We start from the raw sequence: 22,188 nt of genomic DNA on the forward strand, positions 1-22,188 counted from the left end.
TGCGTCTATCTTGATTCCCTTATTTTTTTGAATATCTCCCAGTTGGTACCCCCTACTTCTCTCTATTTCACTTTTGCCATTATATAGAATCTCCATAAATGCCCTTGGAGATCCCATCATCTACCCAATTCGCAACTCCAAGGACCTAATGGAGGTCATCAAAAGAGACTCACGAATTTGAAAGCAATTGAAAGAGGACCATGCAAAATGTTAGAAATACGGTAAAGCTCAAACATGAAATTCCATGTAGTAAGGCTATGAAACGAGGGGACCTTTTGAGGCTTGGCAAACATAAAATAGAAACAAAATTCAATGTTTAATAAGAAACGATTAAATATCAAGTATACGTCTAACTCTGGTGTTTTTAACTAGCTAAAACTGCAAAACCAAATCTAGGCGAGATTTTGAGTTTGTCTTGAAGAAAATTGACAATATTTTGATATTTTTTAATTTTTATTTTTGGGGAAAAACTCACAATGGTGAGTAGATTATATTGACAAGACCAAAAAGTTACAAATTCTTGCCATGCAAATTTTGCAAATTGGCAATATTTTGCAAATTTTAATGTGAATCTATAGAGGGAAGTGCTGAAAGTTTTGACCTTAAAATCAAAAGAGTTTTTTTTAAAAAAAAACCCACAATAGGTGGGTGAATAGATTAGAGAAACCAAAAAATCTACATGAAAATCCGTGCTCAAACTGAGCCACGGAATGCCAACAACCACCACAATAGGATGAATACACAACCAACAACCATTCACGGGGTTTTACAGGGAGCAAAGAATGAACCATAAGCAGACCATAGAAACGAAAAGCTGAAATCGGACATCAGACAAATTAACTAACCACCCTTAATATACACAAAAATAGACTAGATGAAGAAAACAGGGAGTACTTCGGATGCCACGAGAGAATAAACAACTGCCACTTGCAACCCTCCCTCCTAAGCGAAACGAAAATATTGTCGCAACAATCCAAAATAAGGCGGGGTGTGATGCCCTCATCAACCGATCCACACGGACCTTCAAGCAATAAGAAGGAGCGGGCCATGGAATCCCCCCGCCCCCCCCTTCTCCCCCCGCCTAACCATCCTCCAAACCCACCGGGCTTTCAAGGAGAGCCCCGCACCTTTGAGAGGGGACCCAACGTTGCCACCAAAATGAGAAGGTTTGCCACCCCTACCACCCTGACACAGAGTTGAACTCGTGTTGCCTTGAGCACAAGTCAGAACAAGCCGCACGAACGGAGATGGACCTCCGTTGCCTTCCCAAAGGCAAGTGGGAGGGAAGGTCTCCCCCAGAAGCCAAAAATCTACCCAATATAGTGGAAGAGGAAAGGGGCAGTCGACAACCCCCCTCCCTAGGCGAACTTTGTCTCGAAGTTCTCGCCTAAGGCAATAGTGACGACAAGATGATGCACCCACCGCCAACAATTTTCGGATCCTCCATACAACCCTCCAATAGGGGCCCCGTCCAGAACCTCCGACACAAGCGAAGCATAGGGGCAAGAACTTTAAAATCGAAGGAGTGATCAGGAAGAGGATGGGCTCTAGGAGGGCCTCCATATGGCCATGAGCTTATGTAAGTGATTAACATTTGATGAATAGGTATAGGCCATGTGTGCAAGAATGGTGGCTGTGTAAGAGTGGTCAAAGCACGCACTTTCCCCCCCAAAAAAGAGGTGGATGATTTTATGATTTTGGGCCTTCCATAAATCCCATATATTATCTCCGATTTGAGTGGAGATCATAGATTTTCATTTACACATCGATCTGTTTCCATAGATATGCTACATGATATGGTTTTACGTGTTAGATTTTAAATTCCATTTTGGGAGGAAAATTTGAATTCAAAAATCTAGTAGGATTGGCTGTTTGAATTCAAAAGCTGTCCTTTGATTACTTTCTTAATATGAAAGGTTTGACTTCCTTAAACTTTCAAACAAAAGCTGTCCTTAGATTACTTTCTTAATATGAAAGGTTTGACTTCCTTAAACTGCAAAATAAAGAGGCCGTCCTTGACCCCATTCTCTTTCTAATGTTTAAGTGTGCCCTTATTTTGCATTAAAAAAAAAACCAAAACTCACAATAGTGAGTAGGATAAATTAGAAAAACAAAAAGTTACATCCATAGGCCATGCTAAGATCGAGCCATGGCATCACAAGCTGACCTTAGTTACAGAATGTGAATCTCTAGAGGGAAGTGCTTAAAGTTTTGACCTTAAAATCAAAGGAGTTTTTTTTCCAAAACTCACAATGGTGGGTAGATTATATCGGCAAAATCATAGAATTATAAAATCTTGCCATGCTCGTCACGAGCCATGACATCTTCCACTGATCAATGATACATTGGCTAACAAGGGAGACATCGCGACGATAATGAATCGGTCCTTATCAATACCCATTCAGGTCCATCGATACCTACTACCTCTTTCCAACCAATTTGGTACACTTGAACATTGCTCACTTCCTTGGTGGATAGATGACAATTCACTTGAGCTTGAAAATGATCAAATCTGAAACTGAAATTCCTTTGTCCTCATAAAAAGTAGTGCATACGATGGCCTTTTATTGAGAGTGTCAAAAGCACGATATCCCCTTCTGACGCCAACCTCCTAGAGAAGGCCTTCACTGAAGACGAATACTCTATCGTGTTAAGGCCTTGGGCAAAGAAAGGTTCCCTGGCTGGGACGGATTGACTACTGAGTTCTTCAAAGAATTTTGGGATGTCAAGTCTCCCATCACCACACGAATGACTAACTAGGCCCTTGTTGATGGAATCATGGACTTAAGCATTAAAAGAGGCCTTATTAAGCCTATCCCCAAACAAGTCTGATGCTCCCAATTGAAGCATTGGCACCCCGCCCCATAACGATGATGTTGGTAGCTTATAAAATTATCGCCAAACCTATAGGCCTCAGGTTGTCCCCCCTCCTGGACTGGGTCCTGATTCCCCACCAATATGGATTTATCAAGGCAAGGTCAATTTATGATAACATTCTAGCAGCAATGATCGTCATTGAATATGTTGATGTCACTAAGCAAGAGTGCATCCTATTGCAGCTGGACTAGGATAAAGCATATGACAGGATCACAAGGTCATTCATTGAAGACATCATGAAGTCATTAGGCTTTGGGCCGCGGATGTGCCGCGGATGTGCTGGCTAGTCAGCACCCTTGGTGGTGGTAGCCAATCAGAGCTACTCTTCAATGAGAGAATTGTGGGTGCATTTGAGGTCACGAGATCAATTAAACAAGGCTGCCCACTTGCCCCCTTTATGTTTGCCATTGGTTCCCATCCTCTCATAACATTACTTGAAGATAGTGCTGCTAAAGGAGGGGAGATTCAAGGCTTGACTCTGCCAACAACTACCAACTTCTGGCAAAGCTTTTTGCAGATGGGTCCCTGCTCTTTTTCAAAGCGTGCCCCTAGGTTATCAGGAAGGCTCTTGAAATTGTGCAAACGTATGCTTTAGCGTCAGTGTCCATATGTAGTATTGAAAAATCAAGATTCATCCATCTCTCTGTGTGTGTGTGTGTGTGTGTGTGTGTGTGTGTGTGTGTGTGTGAGAGAGAGAGAGAGAGAGAGAGAGAGAGAGAGAGAGAGAGAGAGAGAGAGAACGACTCGTTTGCTCCATTATGATGGGCGAGGAAGATAGTATCTAAAGGGAATATTTTTCGGCACCTGGAAGCCACTCTAAGGTGGACGTAACTCACAAGCAAAGGTTTTCTTGGGTTATAAGGAAGATTAAAAATAGGATGAGGAGATGGGAGTACGTGCTCCTCCCCTTTTCAAGTAGAGTGAAGGTAATCAACTCATTTATGCTTCCTTATATAGCTTTTAATGGTCTGTTGCTTAAGCTAGCCAAAAGCAACTAGAAAGAGAAAGAGTTTTTGAAACCAGTGAAGAAATTTCTATGGAAGAACAACACTAAAGAATCGACACCCTGGCAATGGGCTAGATGGGAGATTGTTGCGAGACCTATGGAACAAGGCAGTCTCGCGATTCTTAACCCTAGCACCCATGCAAAGGCCCAATGTGCCAAGTTTGTGGTGGCACTCGCAAAGCAAGACCAGGCTTGGGCTATTATGGCTAAGGCTATGATGGAAAAATCCAAGCTGTGCTCGCAAGGTGGTCAGTGGAAAGGGCTCGAGCTGCACGATAAGCGCTTGCTCCTCGAAGAGCCATCCTAAAACTTGGGAGGACGACAAGTGAGCCTAGCAAGTGCAACAGAGCAAGTGAATCCTTAGAATGGAGAGAGATGTCAAGGTATTTTCACAACTCTATAACTCACTGGTCCCCTTGGCTCTCTAAGACAGGAAGCATCCTTTTGACCCCTTTTTTGAGGGAAGTAGCAAGAAAGATTAATAACAAAGGCATCAGACATATAGGCCAACTTTGGGATGACAATAGTAATGGTTGGAAAGGAACAGACCAGCCGGCCCTCCTGTTTAACCTCAAAGGGACTGAAAGATTACTAGAGCCCTAGAACAGCTTAACAGATGGTGTCTACCGAACTGTGAGTCCAAGTTTGAGTAGAAAGCATGACATTGGCCCAAGAACAGACACTTCCTTGAACCACAAACTAAGGAAGTGTGCCTCTCCCTTATGTTTTCGAAGGACTAGTTCTCCCCGGTGAACAAGTAGTGGGGCAAGCAGTGGCCGAAGTTAAGGTGGGAGACAATAGTGTGGAACATTTAGCACCCAAAATGACCCCATGGAATGAAGGTCTTCTTATGGAAGGTGTTATGGGGATCCCTACCAGCTGAGGTGAAGATCTGTATGAGGGGGATTGGTCCGGATAGATGCGCACAATGCAGTGAAGACCTCCCCCACCTTTTTAAGGAATACTAAGTTCATAGAGATAATCCAAGAAGCAATGGGAAACAAATCAAAGGAGTTTTAAGTGTGCTTTTAACTTTGGCGATATGACTTCCCAGACATTTGACTTTAAGACGGTTTTAGAAAAAACTTGCTGTAGAAAGTAGACCAGTCACACTTGTGAGTCTGGCAAACAAAAAAAAAAAGAAAAAAAGAGAAAAGAAACAGGGTGGACCACATTGAAGTTGAATGTAACAACTCTCAGCAACTACGTCTTAGGCATTTATTTTCTCACATTACAAAAGTGGACACATCGCAGGTTTGAAAGACTCCAAAAGCCATAGCTTGTTGGTGAGGGTAGCTTCAAGGCCATAACTCTAGGAAATTATATGCGTTAACTAGAGAAGTGAGGCTGACATCTAAACATGTCACAATTTCTTATACAGGAACAGGATTTGACACTCCTCCACATACGAAAAGGCCATTATATGCACTACTTTTTATGAGGACAAAGGAATTTCAGTCACGACACTAAGTGACACGGCCACGCATTTGGAGGTGGGTAAGGGGATCGACGGTGGAGGAAGGTGGTGGGCATCCCAAGGTGGGTGAGCCCCCCCAAAAAAGTGCGGTGTAGATGAGGAGTCCAGATTGGAACCCACGACCTCACGCCCAGACGCCTTTCGAGGCTTGAGCTAACCACAACATCCATTCGCGTGCACGTAAAACATTGCCATTTCACATGGTCTTATAAACGATAAACCTGGATTCGCCTAGTTCTTGGCCGGGTTTAGTAGATATAAGAGATCTACAATGTAGATTGCCTTGACAGTTACGCGTGGACTTCCCATCCATTGATCGCCCCCCCCCCCCTCCGCACCCCTCTTAAATGCTGAATGTCATTTAGTCCTGAAGGAATTTCAGCTTCACATTTGGTCATTTTCAAGCTCAGGACTCAGTCAGGAGGCTGAGGAGGGTGAAATGTTATCTATCCAAGGAAAGAGGTAGTAGTACTAGGTACGGTTACTAGACATGATCCCCTAAATACCTCTACTTTTGCCACCACTAATTGGACCCACCACATTGTGGCTAATCGTATGGTCCACATTATCATTGACAAATCACAAGTACTCTCCTTTTGCCTCACCCACCCACCCACCTCATTTCCACTTTCCCAAATTATAATTCCCCAAAATGATGGTGTAGGGAATGGTCCCCTACGGACCATTCTCTGTTTTCAGGGCGATCGCATGGCGGCCGACGGATGTCGGGAGCCGTTGGCGGGAGCGGTGAAAACAGGGAATGGTCCACAGGGGACCATTCTCGGCCGTCAAAAGTTGAGGGCGAGGAGTGCCAGATAGTGACATGCGAACATGTTCCAGGTATTGAAAGCGACGTACTAGAAGATTACGCACAATGAAAGTGATGGCACAGATTATGCGTGCTGATGTGCATGCCAATGATTGGCCTTAAAAAAAATGCTTCGCCTACTGATGTGTCAATTATCCAACGGCTTAGGCAAAAGATTACCGAATTTAATCGTGAGTAGATATATGATCGAGATGACCTGCCTCCCTCCCCTGGACTTTGACGGTGTTGTGGAAGGGGAAATAGTTCTAAGGTTTCTTTTAATTGATATATTTTGATGTGAAAGAAAAGCAATGTTGGAAAAAAAAAAAAACATCTATACTATATATCTATATCTATACTATATATAATTGAGCTTAAAATTTTCAAAGAAAGAGAGGGCATCCATGTGTCACATTTACTTCATTACACATTTGGTTTGAAATGTAAAAATGAAGACTAAGTCACAGGTCGTTTAGTTTGAAATGTAAAAGTGAAAGGTAAGTAACAAGTAACAATGATGATAGAAAATGAAAAGACTTAGTTTTGACTTTTCAGTTCTGTCACAAAGTCACAATACTTAATTTTATATATATATATATATATTATATTATATTATATATATATATATATATATATATATATATATATATATATATATATATATATGTTTTTTTGATATGCCAAAATTTAACGCCCTCCTCCACTAGATGGATCAAATGGAAAATAAAATGGTAGCCATCAATGCTAACTTAACTACGCTCATATAACTAGTTAACAACTTCATGATGCACATGGCCAAGGATCAAATGCGAAATCATGTTAGGGACCAGTCAAGGGGCCATGAGAAACTTTTTCTCAAAGGGCATAAGATATCTTCCTAGATGAAGGACCTATAGGAGTCAATGTATAGAGGCGAAGCAAAAGAGCAAAACAAAGATGCAACGAATTTCTATTTTGCATAAGTGGACCAATAACAATCATTTGTATGCAACTCCAAATGTATTTTGCTCTCTTGAAACAAGCTTAGTACTTGAAGGAAAGTCCTATAAGTCATGGATGTCAGTGAATCAATCCAGACAAAAAACCTACAATGTGACAAGGATTCCGTGTTAAGGAGTTCCTTCCCAACAACAAATACGATATATATTGGTAGCCTTGGGATAAGTGATTCATGCTTATGTCACCTCTGACCAATTATCTTTTATGCTATTGAGAAGTGATCCTCAAGATAGATAATTCTCAAGCTTGGGATAATTGATTAATGCTGACATCACTTCTCACCAATTATATTTTATGCTACCGATAATCTCAACAAATTTCACAAAGTGCCAAGATTGAACCTAGAGGTTAAAGCTAAGATACCTCACCTGCATCCTAGAACTTTGCACGATGAATTTTCTAAAGCTTTATTACATGATACAAATGAGAAGGGGCTATGGGCTCGGCAACATACAATAGATACTTGCAAGGCTTGTCACAAAAATCATAACAATAAAAGCATGCAGCTTCTCATGATCAAGAAGTCGTACAGAAGGCTAAGGGCCCTTAGAGTTCTTTGTCTATAATTTTTTTTACCAAAGCAAACAAGGATAATTTGTGATTCAAGTGCCTTTCTGACAAGCATACATGATTTCCCTTTGAACAAAAGCGCAGAGTAGGAAAAGACCAAGGGCGATGAAAAATAGGTAAAGGTAAGGACAAGGCTCTATACATTGTCCAATAACCACAATTAAATCCATCTTCAAAGTTTTCTTAGGTGGAAGTATCTCACTCCACAAAAGCACACTAATGCTTGCTTACAACTTCAATGTGGCAACAACTAGTGGGTCCACATGATCTAGTTTTCTTGTATGGATACATTAATTGGCACAAGGTGCACGTACTCATCGATTATGGGGCAACCCATAGGTTGGCAACACAATTTTGGATTGTCTTGCTAGATGTGGTAGCTTGGCGATGAAGTGTGAGCATCTACAATAATATTGCATCAATATCGAGAAAAACCGCAATGTGTTTATGGCACGTGCTTTACCCTATCCACCCCTACGTTAGGTTTCAAACCTTTTGTCGGGACCCAAGGTAGCAAAACTAAAGGCTCGTGCCTAGCAGCAAGCAACTCTTCGTCCAATTCCTATATGATAGAGGGATACCCTACACCAAACCCTGAGAATTCAAATCAAAGCATGATTGTTTGGTCCCACATCCTAGTGCTAGCATCTCTAGTTGCTTAATGTAAATGTTTAGTAGAGCCACTTGTTTGAAACCAATTATACAAAGGGGGTGGGGAGGTGAACTCCCCGTACACATCTCCAATTGGCCTTGCACTTCCAAGGAGTATTTGCATGGATATTCCACCTACTAGAATAGTTGAGGGCCCCATTGATTTACCACCCTCAAAAGTACTATGGCTTGATGGTCTCACAGAAGTGCAAGAATTAGAGTAGTATATCCAAGCGGGTAGAGACAAGGAAATATAAAGCTTATGCAAGGTGGAACACCACCAAGAAAGTTAAGGAAAGACCACAGTGACAGTGGTTGGAATAGTTGAGAAATTTAGTCACCCTGAACGATTGGTAACAAGGAATCTAATAGGTAGTGACATTGCATCTACTTCAAAAGGGACCTCTAGTACACCAACTGTTGTGCATGATTTCCAACTTCCTCTACTGATTGACATGAAAATTGGCTACACCTAACCTGTGGCTTGGTTGGATACCTTACAATCCACATCTAGTGCCATAAATCTAGAGGCACAACAATGTATGATTTGTGATGTCATCCATACAATATTCCAAAATGAGAGGCATAGTAGAGGAATAAATATACCTTCGACAAGTCTTATGAAATTCTTAGATACTGCTAAGGAAATACAACAATCACTGCCAGAAATGAAGTCTCCTTCTAAGAGCTCAATAGACCCATTGTACATTGTTTCACCTAGCATCTCAATGCAGTCTATTCCCACAACCAGTAGTTTTTCTCCAAATCTAGCTCATCTATCTCTCAAAAACACTATGACTACCATGCCTACTCTAGTGATGAGCATGACAAAAAGTGTTTGGTGATTGTTGCAGTGACACTTGCCTACCTTATGCCTACAACAATGCCCTCAATCGATATCAGTGAATACCACCCATTTGTGCCTGTTGGAATAATGCTTATGGAGTCCCTACACCTCCCAATGTTCCAACTCCTCATGCTTCACTACCATATTTTCCTAGTTTCAATTTAGATGGAGACATGCTAAATTTTATGTCATCTTTCACGTCTCAACTAGGCCACACCCCTTTTGGTAACAAGCTATTTGTTCCTATATATTTTGGAGCCCCGCATGGTGTAGCATCGTTCCAAGCATGGAGACCAAGGAGTGTTCCCATGCCCATGCCAATGCCTACTCCCAAACCTCATGTAGGTCTAGGAGCCCCTACACTAGCTACATGTGGTCACGTAGGTGACTTGTAGCATTTTCTCAGATCATTGGTCAATCTATTGCAAAAAATATGCATAATACATCTAAGAGGGACCCTAGAAGCAAAGCAATGCAAGTGTCAAAGATCACACAAAAATTTAGTGGTTATGAGGATCCTAGGAAGCATATTGATGTGTTTGAATATGTATGTGACTTCCTAGAAGAGCAGAATGAGCTGCATAAATGCAAAGCCTTAAACTTAACCGTGAATGGGAAGGCTAGAGATTGGTATAGAGCACTAGGACCTAAAGAACATGGGTAGTATAATGTGTTGTGTTTTAAGCCCTACTTAAGGTGTCTACTAACCCATGTAGGATCAACCCTATCAATAAACTGATATAGACCACCCCTCAGGTGGAGTTTGCATGGAGAAAAAGGGTGGATGAAGATAGGTTAATAGTTATATTTATATATAAAGAGGTTCGAATCAATAATAACAGAGCGTTATTTTTGTGGTTTATCAAGCTCTCTCTCTCTCTCTCTCTCTCTCTCTCTCTCTCGTTTCTTTTCTGTTGTGCATGCTTTCCAACTCTATGAGAGAGCTCATCATCTCTCATAGGCTCGCTGTCCCAACTTTGGTATCAGAGCCCAAGTAGTGCTAGGTAGCATATCAAAACATCGTTGATTCTTGTGGCGGGCATTGGTGAGCATCCAAACATTTCAATACGAATTCCTTGGAGAGCATAGGAGAAAAACATCATTACTTTCCCTATACAAGGTGTTTTGAAATGCTAATATTGGCAAGCTCTTCTTAACAACAATGTTCTAGAATGTTGCCACATGTGGGCAGTTTTGCAACAGGGAACCAAGAATTTTCCAAGCATTTCAAAAAGCTACTACAAAGTTGTTGGTTGGAGCATCTCAAAACAATGCATCTTGAAACACCTTCTATTCGATGTAAGCAAGTTTGCAACACATCAAAGTAGCACATCAAAACTCTTCTAGGTAGTGGATTTTTGTGTTTAACGACTTCAAAATACAATGAGTTTCTACTATTATTTGGCCATTTGCAAAGCTTTTCACAACACTGTTGGTGTGCTAAAATACTAACAAGCAATAATAGGACCTTAATGTTTGCCTTCATGAAATGTTGCTTTGGATTTTGTGCACCCCAAAATGCAGATACCAAGCGAGAGTTTTAAGAAGAGTTTTTGGGGTATGCAGGGCTGAAAGACCATATGCAGATTGATTGAATGGTACATGTTTCTCTGGAAAAAGGTGACCTTATGGATGAAGAGCGTTGAGATTGAAGGTTTGCTACAACAACCTGGTACATCGATATGCAGAGTTCAAGATTGTTTTTTACCTATCACATGTCCTAGATTTGGTATGGTTTTGTCTATTTCTGACACCATTATCTATTTTATGTCAAAAATTTGTTTTAGCTTGTCAATTGCCAGTTACTATCATGTCAGATTTACACGGGTTATAGACATTGCCACATGAAAAGTGGTAAGACCTCCCAAGTTATTTGCTTGGTTTGAGTTCTTGTCCCCACTTTGAATGTTTTGAGAGAGAAGTCACACACCCCAATGTTGTTGTTGTTGGGGGGCGGGGGGGACTTCTATTCATTCTTTTGGGCGGTCTATTGAACTCTTCCCTGGTTGATTCTCAACCCATTGTGAATGGTTTGGGCTTGAGGGGGGATTGTTTGGTTTCAAGCCCTGTTTTAGGTGTCTAACCCATGGGGGATCAAGCCCTATCAATAAATTGATACATACCACCTTGTAGGTGGAGTTTGCATGGAAAAATAGGGTGGCGAAAGATAGCCTAATAGTTTCATATATGTAAAGATGTTAAAGTCAATCAAACATAGCGTTATTTTTGTGGTCAATCAAGCTCTTCTCTCTCTCTCTCTCTCTCTCTCTCTCTCTCTCTCTCTCTCTCTCCGGTGTGCTCTCCAACTCTATGGAAAAGATTCATCTTCATCCCCCATAGGCCCACTGCCCCCACACAATGTTCTCAAGAGGTTGTTCTTGAAGGAGTACATACAAGAAGGCGTGCTTTGGGGAGTGGCATCTCAACTTCAAAAGGCCAACATGAGGAAGGCATTCTTTGGGGAGTGGCATATCAACTTCAAAATGCCAAATGTGAGGAAGGAGAATCAATGAGAGACTTCATTAGTCATTTGAAGCATTTGAATTATTGTTGTACCCCAAATGCGTTCTTTAACAACAATCAACTACTCAATAGATTCATTCAAGGATTTGAGGAAATCTATAAAGGCTTGGTCATTAGAGGTATTACCACATGGGAAATTGTCGCTGCCAATGCAATTCAACTATAAGACAACTTGATGATTGCAGGAAAAGGGTGTTCTTAGTGAGACAAAATCCACTAGCTCACAAGTGGTTGGGCATGAACCAATGAGAATCAAGCCTATTGCTAAGGAGACAATTATATCTAAGATGTCCTTGGTAGGTCTTCCTAAGTCCATCCAAGAATAGCATAGAGATAACCAAGCTCCTCAAAATACCCACAAATACCCAAGAAAGGAGCAACAATGGTGTTTTGTTTGCTTTGGTCCACATAGCATGAGGAAATTCCCTACCTTTATAGAAAATTTTCTTGGTAATTGCAATGCATGTGGTAGATATGGCCATCAATCTAGGGACTTACTAGTACTAAAATGTATGATGGCACCTGAATAAGCCATCATTACCATGGGCAAATTTGCCTATAGGTCCTATATTAATGCATGCCACATTTGTGGAGCAACCATCACAACACTCAGTTCCTAGGAACCAAAATGTTGTCCAATCTGTACCATTGCCACCTCCAATTCTAGGATCACAACCTCCACATCCAGAAGTTACTCCTATAAATCGTGGGGCAATCTATACAGTGCATATTTGAATTACAATGTTGACATAGACTCTACCACTCCATATGGACTTGATACACTTGAATTGTGTCCCGAATACTACATGGAAGATCATTTAGACAAATGAAGCATGTATATCAAGTGGTTGCTCTTGTAGCAAGAGGCAAAAATATCAACACCACTACCAAGAGACCACCTCTTCAATGCTATGAATGTAGTGGACCACATTGTGTAGCAAAGTGTCCTAATAGAATACACCATAAGACTATGCAAGTGCAAACAAATCAAGGGAGCACATATGAAATTCCAATACTCATTTGAAATCAATGTGGCATAGATCATTTGATTGCTCAATGCTTCCATAATCCAAATTCACCAAATATTACACCATTGAGCTTGATTGAGGTTACCAATAAGACACCATAAACTACACCTATTATACTAATGAATGCACTCACATGATTGATGCTCCAAAATCAAAATCATATCCTCAAGGAGAGAGAGATTCATCATCAATTGCCCAAGCAAGAAAGAAGAAGTGCGAATGAAGAGCTCACTAAAAGCTACAAATTAAAACCCTAGTTTGAAAACTAATATAGGGACAGGTGATGACCATGTGTAAATGAATGACTCTGAATATGATTTAGATTCAATAGAAAACATGGAAACTAAAAGTGCCACCATGAGAGAGAAGACCAATGGGGAGCACAACAAGAGGGAATCAAGGAAAGACATAAGTAGGGAGGGTCCTAAAGAAACCACTCCCACACTGCAAACAAATCAACGGGTGGCCTCATGGCTGACCAGACATGCCAAGAACCACTAAGCAAGGCCAACATGGTCAAAACCCAAAAACCTAAGGAGAAGATTAGGACTTACCCAAACCCTATGGAGGAGATGGACTGAGCCAAGCAATTTCAAAAGTTTATTAAAGGAGACCCAAATGGATCTAGAATCATAACCTAGGTAGATTAGGATTAGAGACATAGTGTTTCCCATGCAACCTCAACTTCACAAGGACCCAATCTCAACCTCACAAGGACCCTTAATTTTAGGCATACCTAGTATCATCTAGGAAGAAAGTGAGTGTAAGACATTCCAAACTCAGAATACACATTATCTGCTTGAGAGTATAGTAATGAGGGAATACTTGACCCACTAAAGAAGTGCATATCCCATCTTCACCAGTCTTAGATCATGGACTAGAATCGTAAAAAGTCCATTGAATGTTTCCAAATTGATGGATTTTATGTCTTATTTTGAATTCAAAACCACAATCATGTCTAATTTGTACGGAGATCTTGAGCTACTCTTAGCACTTCGAGCATTCCTTAATGGAGAGCCAAATATTGGATTACCGGAATTCTTGCATATGAATAAGCCCAAATTGGTTATAAGTGCAGGGGAACATGTAGAACCACAACCCAACCTTGTTGAAATACCTATCAACAAGTCAGGATAGTACTTTGAAGGCGGCGAGTTTAATGCGACCCTACCTATTTACTACCAAAGGGATTAATTGTAAAGAGAATCCTTGATGGTGGTTCAAGAGTCGGTATAATCACTTAAAATTGTTTGGAATCCATGGGAATACCTCACCTTGGAGTCACAAATATTGTCATAAAAATTGCAAATGGCCATATATTGGAATGCTAAAATACCTTAAGATCAAGGTTCTTGGTTGTAAGGTAAGGCATACCTTCATTGTTATGAATTTCTCCAAGTGTCCTATGTCATATGAGGCAATCTTAGGACAATCTTTCATGAGGGAAAACCATATGGTGCATGACTAGTATGTAGAGATATCAAACTCAACATATACAGCTCCTGGATGACTACCACGGACAATCATCATCATTTGTGTGATTTGGTGGATATGCATATCTTTGCCACTAATACTACAGATGTACTACACCGAGTTGGTCTACCTACCCGAGTGATGGCACACTTATCTACTCACCTCACTCACTAGTGGTTCATACTAGATCGTTGTACTAGTTCCCCTTTTATGTTTTTATTTTGTATTTTCCCTTAAGTTTTTGTAGACCTCTTATCTTGAGTTAGTGAAGAAGAAGAAGTACAGTCTTTTACCTCCATCTTTGTGTGTGTGTGTGTGTGTGTGTGTGTGTGTGTGTGTGTGTGTGTGTGTGTGTGTGTGTGTGTGTGTGTGTGTGTGTGCGCGCGCACGTGTGCGCACTTGCAAGAGCTCAAACTCTCTTCTTCTCTATCTCTTGACATGGTATTAGAGCCTGGTTGTGTCTGAGGAGCTTGGAGCAGCAAGTAGGAGCATTCTAGGAAGCGGCTTCGGTATTCCCAGGAGCCATCGTCAACGATCTCCGATTGAGGTGATTTATTTTGGAGAGTGTGTGTGTCTCAAGGTTCCATGTTTGGACTGTGGTTGTGCAACCAAATTATTATTCCAAGTCTTTTACCTCCATCTTTGTGTGTGTGTGTGTGTGTGTGTGTGCGCGCGCACACATGTGCGCACTTGCAAGAGCTCAAACTCTCTTCTTCTCTATCTCTTGACATGGTATTAGAGCCTGGTTGTGTCTGAGGAGCTTGGAGCAGCAAGTAGGAGCATTCTAGGAAGCGGCTTCGGTATTCCCAGGAGCCATCGTCAACGATCTCCGATTGAGGTGATTTATTTTGGAGAGTGTGTGTCTCAAGCTTCCATGTTTGGACTGTGGTTGTGCAACCAAATTATTATTCCAAGTGCGATTTGACCCCGTTTTGGAGAGAGTGCATTTGCATGCAGAACGCTAAGGTTCGAGATTCCGCATATCTGCATAAAGGTGGTGTAAAAAGCTTTGGTTTGGCTAAAGTGCGCACATATACTGTTTAGTATAGTGAAACATATGTATGTATGCAGATTGTGGTTACAAGTGGTAACCAACTATTTTTAGCAGGTTGCTCGAAGACTGTGTGAAGGGTTGGAAACATGTCATCCAACAATGATGGGCTTAACTAGGTTGTCAGTGAGAGCTGGAAAAGAATAACTTCCATGCTTGGAAGTTCAAAATGACGAATTTCCTTATGGGCAAAGGTTATTAGGACTACATTGATGTAGAGCATGAGATAGCACCATCATTTCCAGAGGAAGATGCAAGTGTTGCGCAAATTAAGACATTTAAAGATTGGAACTAGGGAGCTTGGAAGGTCATGTACTGGCTTTCTGTCAGTGTACAAGACACTATGCTTGGGAATATACAAGATATGCAATGACCTAAGGAGGCTTGGGACGCTTTGTTGTCATTGGATGTGACCAACAAAGGCAAGGAAGCTGCAGCTAAAGACTGAGCTAAATACTATGCAAAAGAAAAACATGCCCATCAATGACAATTCATTGAAGATAAAGAACATATGTGAGTTACTTGCATTGATTGGTGTTAAAGTTGATGATGATGATAAAATAGAAGTCTGTCTATGAGGTTTGGATCCTAAGTACAAACAATTTAAAATTGGCATCCATCTTCAAGAGAACATTCCCTCGTTTACAGATTTGGTGTCCTTATTGATTGTGGAAGAGAAGGAACATGAGGAAGACTCCTCTACGTAGGGTGGAAACAATTATGAACATGTCCTTTTCAACAATAGAGGAAGAGGAAGAGGACATGGGCAAGTCGTGGACAAGGTCGAGGAAGAGGCAACCACCAAGCACAACAATAGAACAAGAATTAGGGTCAGAAAACAGGTGGTGGTCAAGGAAACTTTTGAGGCAGGGGGATTCCAAGAGGTCATGGAAATGCGTAGAGCATTAATACATGTCAACACAAAAATGTAGTATGTTAGGACTGTGGAAGACATGGTCACTGTGAACGTGACTATCCAGACAAGAGGCATCAAAAAAATTATGCAACCACTAGTGCGAATACAAATGAGTCTGAGAGGCTATTTGTGATGCAACACATGCTAAATACTATGTTTGCAAATGTGGAAAAATCCAATGATAATGTCTAAATGTGAAATTTGGTGCAGCTATGGTGAATGGTTTAAGGAAATACAAACTTTACAAAGTCCTGATTATGTAGAAACTAGGGATGATACTTCACATCCTATTATGCACACACGAAATGTGCCATTGTCTATGACAAATAGTAAAGTGAAGTACCTAACTGATGTACTACATGTAACCAGCATTACAAAGAACCTGATTTTTGTTGGGCAAATTGTTGAGCAGGGATTACATGTTAGGTTTAACTCCTATGGTCTCTTTGTTGAAGAGCATAAGAAGGCTGGTTGCACAAGGAAAGAAAGTGGGTAGAATGTTTACTTTGGATGTGAATGTGCCCGAAGTGAATGATGCCATGTTTCCATGGGGGCATTGTTCTAGATATAGAGATTTGGCACAAACTTATTGGTCATGTAAATTTTCAGAGGCTAAAAATGATGCAGAATAAAGAGATGGTTACAGGTTTACCTATGTTTTGAGTTGCTAAAATGCAAAAAGTATGTGAAACTTGTCAATTTGGAAAGCAAGAAAAAGCATCTTTTTTACATGATAAGCATGTAAGTAGGAATGCATTGGATTTAGTGCATATAGATGTATGGGGTCCGACAAAGACTGCATCTGTGTGGGTGGATGTAGACACTATGTGAGTTTTGTTGACGCAAACATACGAGGAAGGTATGTGTCTACTTCATGAAGCAGAAAAGTGAGGTGTTTATGCATTTTCAGAATTTTAATGTTATGGTTGAAAAACAGACTCGGAAATATGTAAAGTGCCTGAGATGAGATGGAGGGGGAGATTACTTCTCCAATGAATTCAATGGTTTCTAAAAAAGCATGGAATTTAGAGGTATTTTTCATGTAGGTATACTCCGTAGCAAAATTGTGTTGCTGAGCGGAAGAACATACACATTGTAGAGGTTGCTAGAACGTTGATGAATGAGAAGAACATGCCTCATTGTTTTTGGGATGAGGTTGTTGCTACATGTGTATACATTATGAACATGACTCCTACTGCTGCAGTACGTGGTATGACCATTAAAGAAAAGTTTAGTGGTGAAAAACTAGATGTATCATGTAATGGAATATGGCTAATAACATTGATTGTAACGGAATCAAAGTAACAGTAATGAGCATTTCCTTGAGAGGATTCTTAATGAACATAATGAGAGTACTTTATTGAAGGTAGCAAAATAAACATTATACTTAGTTAGCTTGGCATGAACAATACTTGCAAAAGAGACAGAGAGAGAATTAGAGAAATTGACAATAGTTGAGGACCAGATTTACTTGGAGCTGGTCCCCCCCTCCAAAAGGCTTTTGTATTATAGACTCTCCCTTGAAGAGACACTTGGTACAATACATGATTTGTGTTCCTTGAGACCTTGTTGATGCCATGAAGATTCATGCACCAATATTATACCCGTAACTAACTTGCAAAAACATTAACTTGTCATCGGCCTCAATCTCAAGCCCTCAAACACTTTCAAAGGTGGAGAGAGCTAGTAGGGAGTGAGGGAAGGGAAGAGGAAGAAGATGTATCTTACAAGAAAGAAATAGTCTCCTCACATACCATTACTCTTGGAGCATAGCATAGCATAGTAATGGAGATGAAGAAGATGGTAAGCATTGCTTTGAAGCATGGCTCTTGGTTGGATTTTCCTTCCATAGCCAAGAGTTTTGGAGAGGTGTCCTTCTTTCCCCCTTTGAGAGAGAGAGCTTAATTATTTATTTAAATGCATCTAAATTCTCATTGGACCTCCCTAAAGGCCATCCAATAGGATTCAAGCACACTATGAGAGCAACAGGGCTAGGGACTTGACATGTGTCCTTTATGCCTCTTGAGTCTTGGGCTTTCCTTTAGTGTGTGTGTGTGTGTGTGTGTGTGTGTGTGTGTGTGTTCTCTCTCATCCCCTACTCTTAGGGCTCTCCCCCTCCTATGTAGGAGTCATGTTTGACTTGAACACCAAAAGCACCTTGGTCATCAAGCACCTCAAACACCTTAGTCATGAAGCACCTCAAGCACCTTAGTCAGCTCAAGCACCTCAAGCACAAGCTTAGCTTGTGTAAGGTTTAAAGTACCTAAAGGTCCTAGGTCTAAGGACTTTTAGCACTAACCTCTGGAGATCTTTAATGAAGCTATCCCTAAGGTCTTTAACTGCTCATTTCTCTTTGGTAGACCATCTCCTTTTTGGACCCTCTTTGAGATGTAGCCTTCTCTCCCTTTGGTCCAGTGCTTAGATAAGTCCGAAAGCACATAACTATATTCTAAATCTTGTTCCCATTCATTTTCCCACATTAAATGATCAATTCAACATGAGAAAATCATTTAGGATAGGTAGATATTAGATTTTATGACATATCAGATTTTTAAGTGCTTGGATGTATTTCTTATGTGCATGTGCCAAATGAGCTAAGAAGTAAGCTTGATCCAAAAGCAGAAAAATGTGTGTTCATTGGCTATTCCCTTGAGTAAAAAGGGTACAAGTGTCACAATCCTGTCATGGGTAAAGTGAGGGTGAGCAAGGATGTCGTTTTTGATGAAATGGCAAGTTGGTATGTTGATGGAAAAGATGATTTAGGGGTTGATGTAAGAGAGAATGTGGTTGAAAAAAAATACATGTGCGCAGTCACAAGTTTTGAGTGGGCTGTAAGGATCCTCCAATGCAAGTCATGGTGAGAATCCATGGAGTGGCAGGTTGCATAAAAGAGTGAATCATGCGAACTCTTCAAATGCATCAAGGAAAGGAAAGGAAAAAGTTGATGACGCCCCTAAGTTGCCAACTTTGAGTGCTAATTATGATGATGGCGATAACAGTGGTTCTGAGCAAAGTTTGGATGATGAGTTTGGCATACCCTCTGTGAAGACTCCAGGTGCAAGAAGAATGCAATCAGGGAATAGGGCACCTAGAAGTGATCCTGGACCATGCAGGTTAGAAAGAGCAAGAAATCCCGTGTAGAGATCTTGTGAGAGTTATGTAGCTCGGCATTGTGCATATATGACAAAGATTATAGAGGCGGTAGAACCCACATGTTTTGATGATGTTGTTAAAGATGAACAATGGTGGCAAGCTATGGATGAAGAAATGTCTACACTTGATGAAAATGGAGCATGGGAGTTGGTGCCACTACCAAAGGGAAAGAAGGCAATCGGATTTAAATGGATTTACAAAATAAAGCATAATGATGATGGTAGTGTGAGTAGGTACAAGGCTAGACTTGTGGCCAAAGGTTATGCATAGAGTTATGGGATTGATTATGAGGACACGTTCATCCCCGTAGCTAAGATGGCTACCATTCGTGTGTTGATTGTAGTGGCTGTCACATTAAAATGGGTGTTGAAACAAATGGATGTAAAGAATGCATTTTTTAATGGAGCCTTGGAGGAAACTTGGTATATGTAGCAGCCATAAGGTTATGAAAATATGAGGCTACGTGACCTTGTATGCAGGTTAAAGAAAGCATTGTATAGGCCAAAGCAAGCACCTAGATTTTGGTATGAGAGGATTGTGGAATTCCTCATTTCATTGCGCTTTGAGATAACCGATGCATACCATTCATTGTATGTGCAAAAGAATGAGGCCAGGAATTGTGGTAATATGCATCTATGTGGATGATTTGATTGTTGGAGGTGATCATGTGGTTGAAGTAGAGGACTTGCAGGCTCTACTTATGCAGGAGTTTGACATGAAAGGCTTGGGAGACTTGCGGTATTTCTTGGGCATTGAAATTATACGCACAAAAGAAGGTGGATGGCTGTCACAAAGGCGATATGCTTTGTATATGTTAAAGAAGTATGGTATGGATGACTATAAGCCAATTGCAATGCCCTTAGATCAAAATTTGAAATTGGAAAATGATGCAGGTCAAGTACTTGATAATGCTACCATGTACAAGAAGATTGTGGGTAGCTTGATCTACTTGACTATCTCACATCCAGACTTGAGCTACATAGTTGGATTGGTGAGTCAATTTATGTAGTCTCCCAAGAAACCACACTTGGATGCAATGAGGTTCACCTTGCTCTGTGTGGGTGCTACTTTAGATTATGCACTCTTTTATAGGGCTGGTGTGGAGTTGCAAATATATGGCTACACAGATACGGATTGGGCTGGTAGTACATACGATCGCAGGTCTACCAATAGATTCATGCTCTCACTTGGGAGTGTTGCTATCACATGGAGTGGCAAGAAGCAACCTATAGTTTCTCTTTTGAGTATTGAGGCAGAGTATAGGGGTGTTGCAGTGGTGGCATGTGAGGTAGCATGGTTGGGATTGCTACTTCATGACTTTGGAGTATAGGTACAAAGGTCGATTGTCGTCTATTGTAACAACCTCAACAACATATAGTTAACACAAAACCCAGTGTTTCATTCCAAGAAAAAGCACATTGAGGTGAACTACCACTTCATCAGAGAGAGAGTCTTAGAAGGGGACATCGACCTGGAATACATGGAGACAGAATCAACAGGTTGCAGATAGCTTCACGAAGGCCCTTGGAGTGGCAAAGCTACAACAGTTTGGAGTGATGCTTGGCATACAAAATATGGCGTTGAGCTTGAGGGGGAGTGTTGAGATGTCAACCTTGACATGTATGACTCTTGGATAACTACCACTGACATTCATCATCACCGGTGCACCTTGGTGGATATGCATATATTTGCCAGTGATACTACAAATTGTACTACACCGAGTTGGTCTACCTGTTGAAGATGATGAAACAGGAAACAGAAGGAAGATAGCAACTCAAAGTAGGAAGAAGATGGAGAAGGAGAAGACACAGAGCTTGTGTACGAGATCTCTGTAGTCTCTCTCTCCGTATTAGAATAGTAGAGTATACAAACTTAGAGCTACAAAGCTTATATGAAACCCTAAGAGATAAGGTGTCCTTTCACACCAGATGTCCAGGGGGAAAAACCCAGTGGAAGAAAAGTGCCCCTGGTGAAGCGCGTATACACACTAACACTACTACATGTCTACAAATCCCCCCTGTAGTGATAGTGTGAATCCGTACAAGGTAGCAGATCATCATGTGTATGAGAGTAAGCCCAAAGCTTTTCGGAAAGCTTCAAACTTTTCTCGTGATAACGCCTTCGTAAATAGATCTGCAATGTTATCCTGTGTAGAATAGTAAGTTAGTGTGATCTCCCCTGCATGTAGCCTTTCCCTGACATAGTGGTAGTGAACCTCTATGTGCTTTGTTCTTGCATGAAATACTGGATTCCTTGCAATTGCCATAGCACTCTGATTGTCAGTGAAAATGGTAGTGGGTGCCTATTGACACTCACAAAGATCTGCCAATAACCTACGTATCCATACACAATCAACTGTTGCCGTGAAAGCTGCCCTGTACTCAGCTTCACAAGTTGATGTAGCCACTGTGGGTTGCTTCTTGCTTAGCCAAGATATACATGCATTTCCCAAGAAAAAACAATTGCCACTTGTGGAATGTCGTGTGTCAAAATCACCAGCCCAATCTGAATCGCTGTAACCAAGAAGCTGCATAGAACTGTGCTTTCCATACATATCCCCCCTTGGAAAGAACATGGAAAGATTAGGGGTACCTGAAAGGTAACGAAGTATGCGCTTCACAGCCTACCAATGATGCATACCTGGGCTGTGCATAAATCTGCTTGCTTGTGAAACCCCAAATTGAATGTCTGGACGAGTGTTGCCTGCCAAATATATCAAGCAACCAACCGCTGCTGCATAAGTATGTACATCAAAAGGTTCTCCAGCATCGTGCATGCTCAACTTTGATCCAGTTTCTACGGGTGTAGA

The sequence above is a fragment of the Adiantum capillus-veneris genome, chromosome 12, assembly GCF_014529385.1.
Source record: "Adiantum capillus-veneris isolate H3 chromosome 12, ASM1452938v2, whole genome shotgun sequence".
In the NCBI taxonomy this organism is placed as follows: Eukaryota; Viridiplantae; Streptophyta; class Polypodiopsida; order Polypodiales; family Pteridaceae; genus Adiantum; species Adiantum capillus-veneris.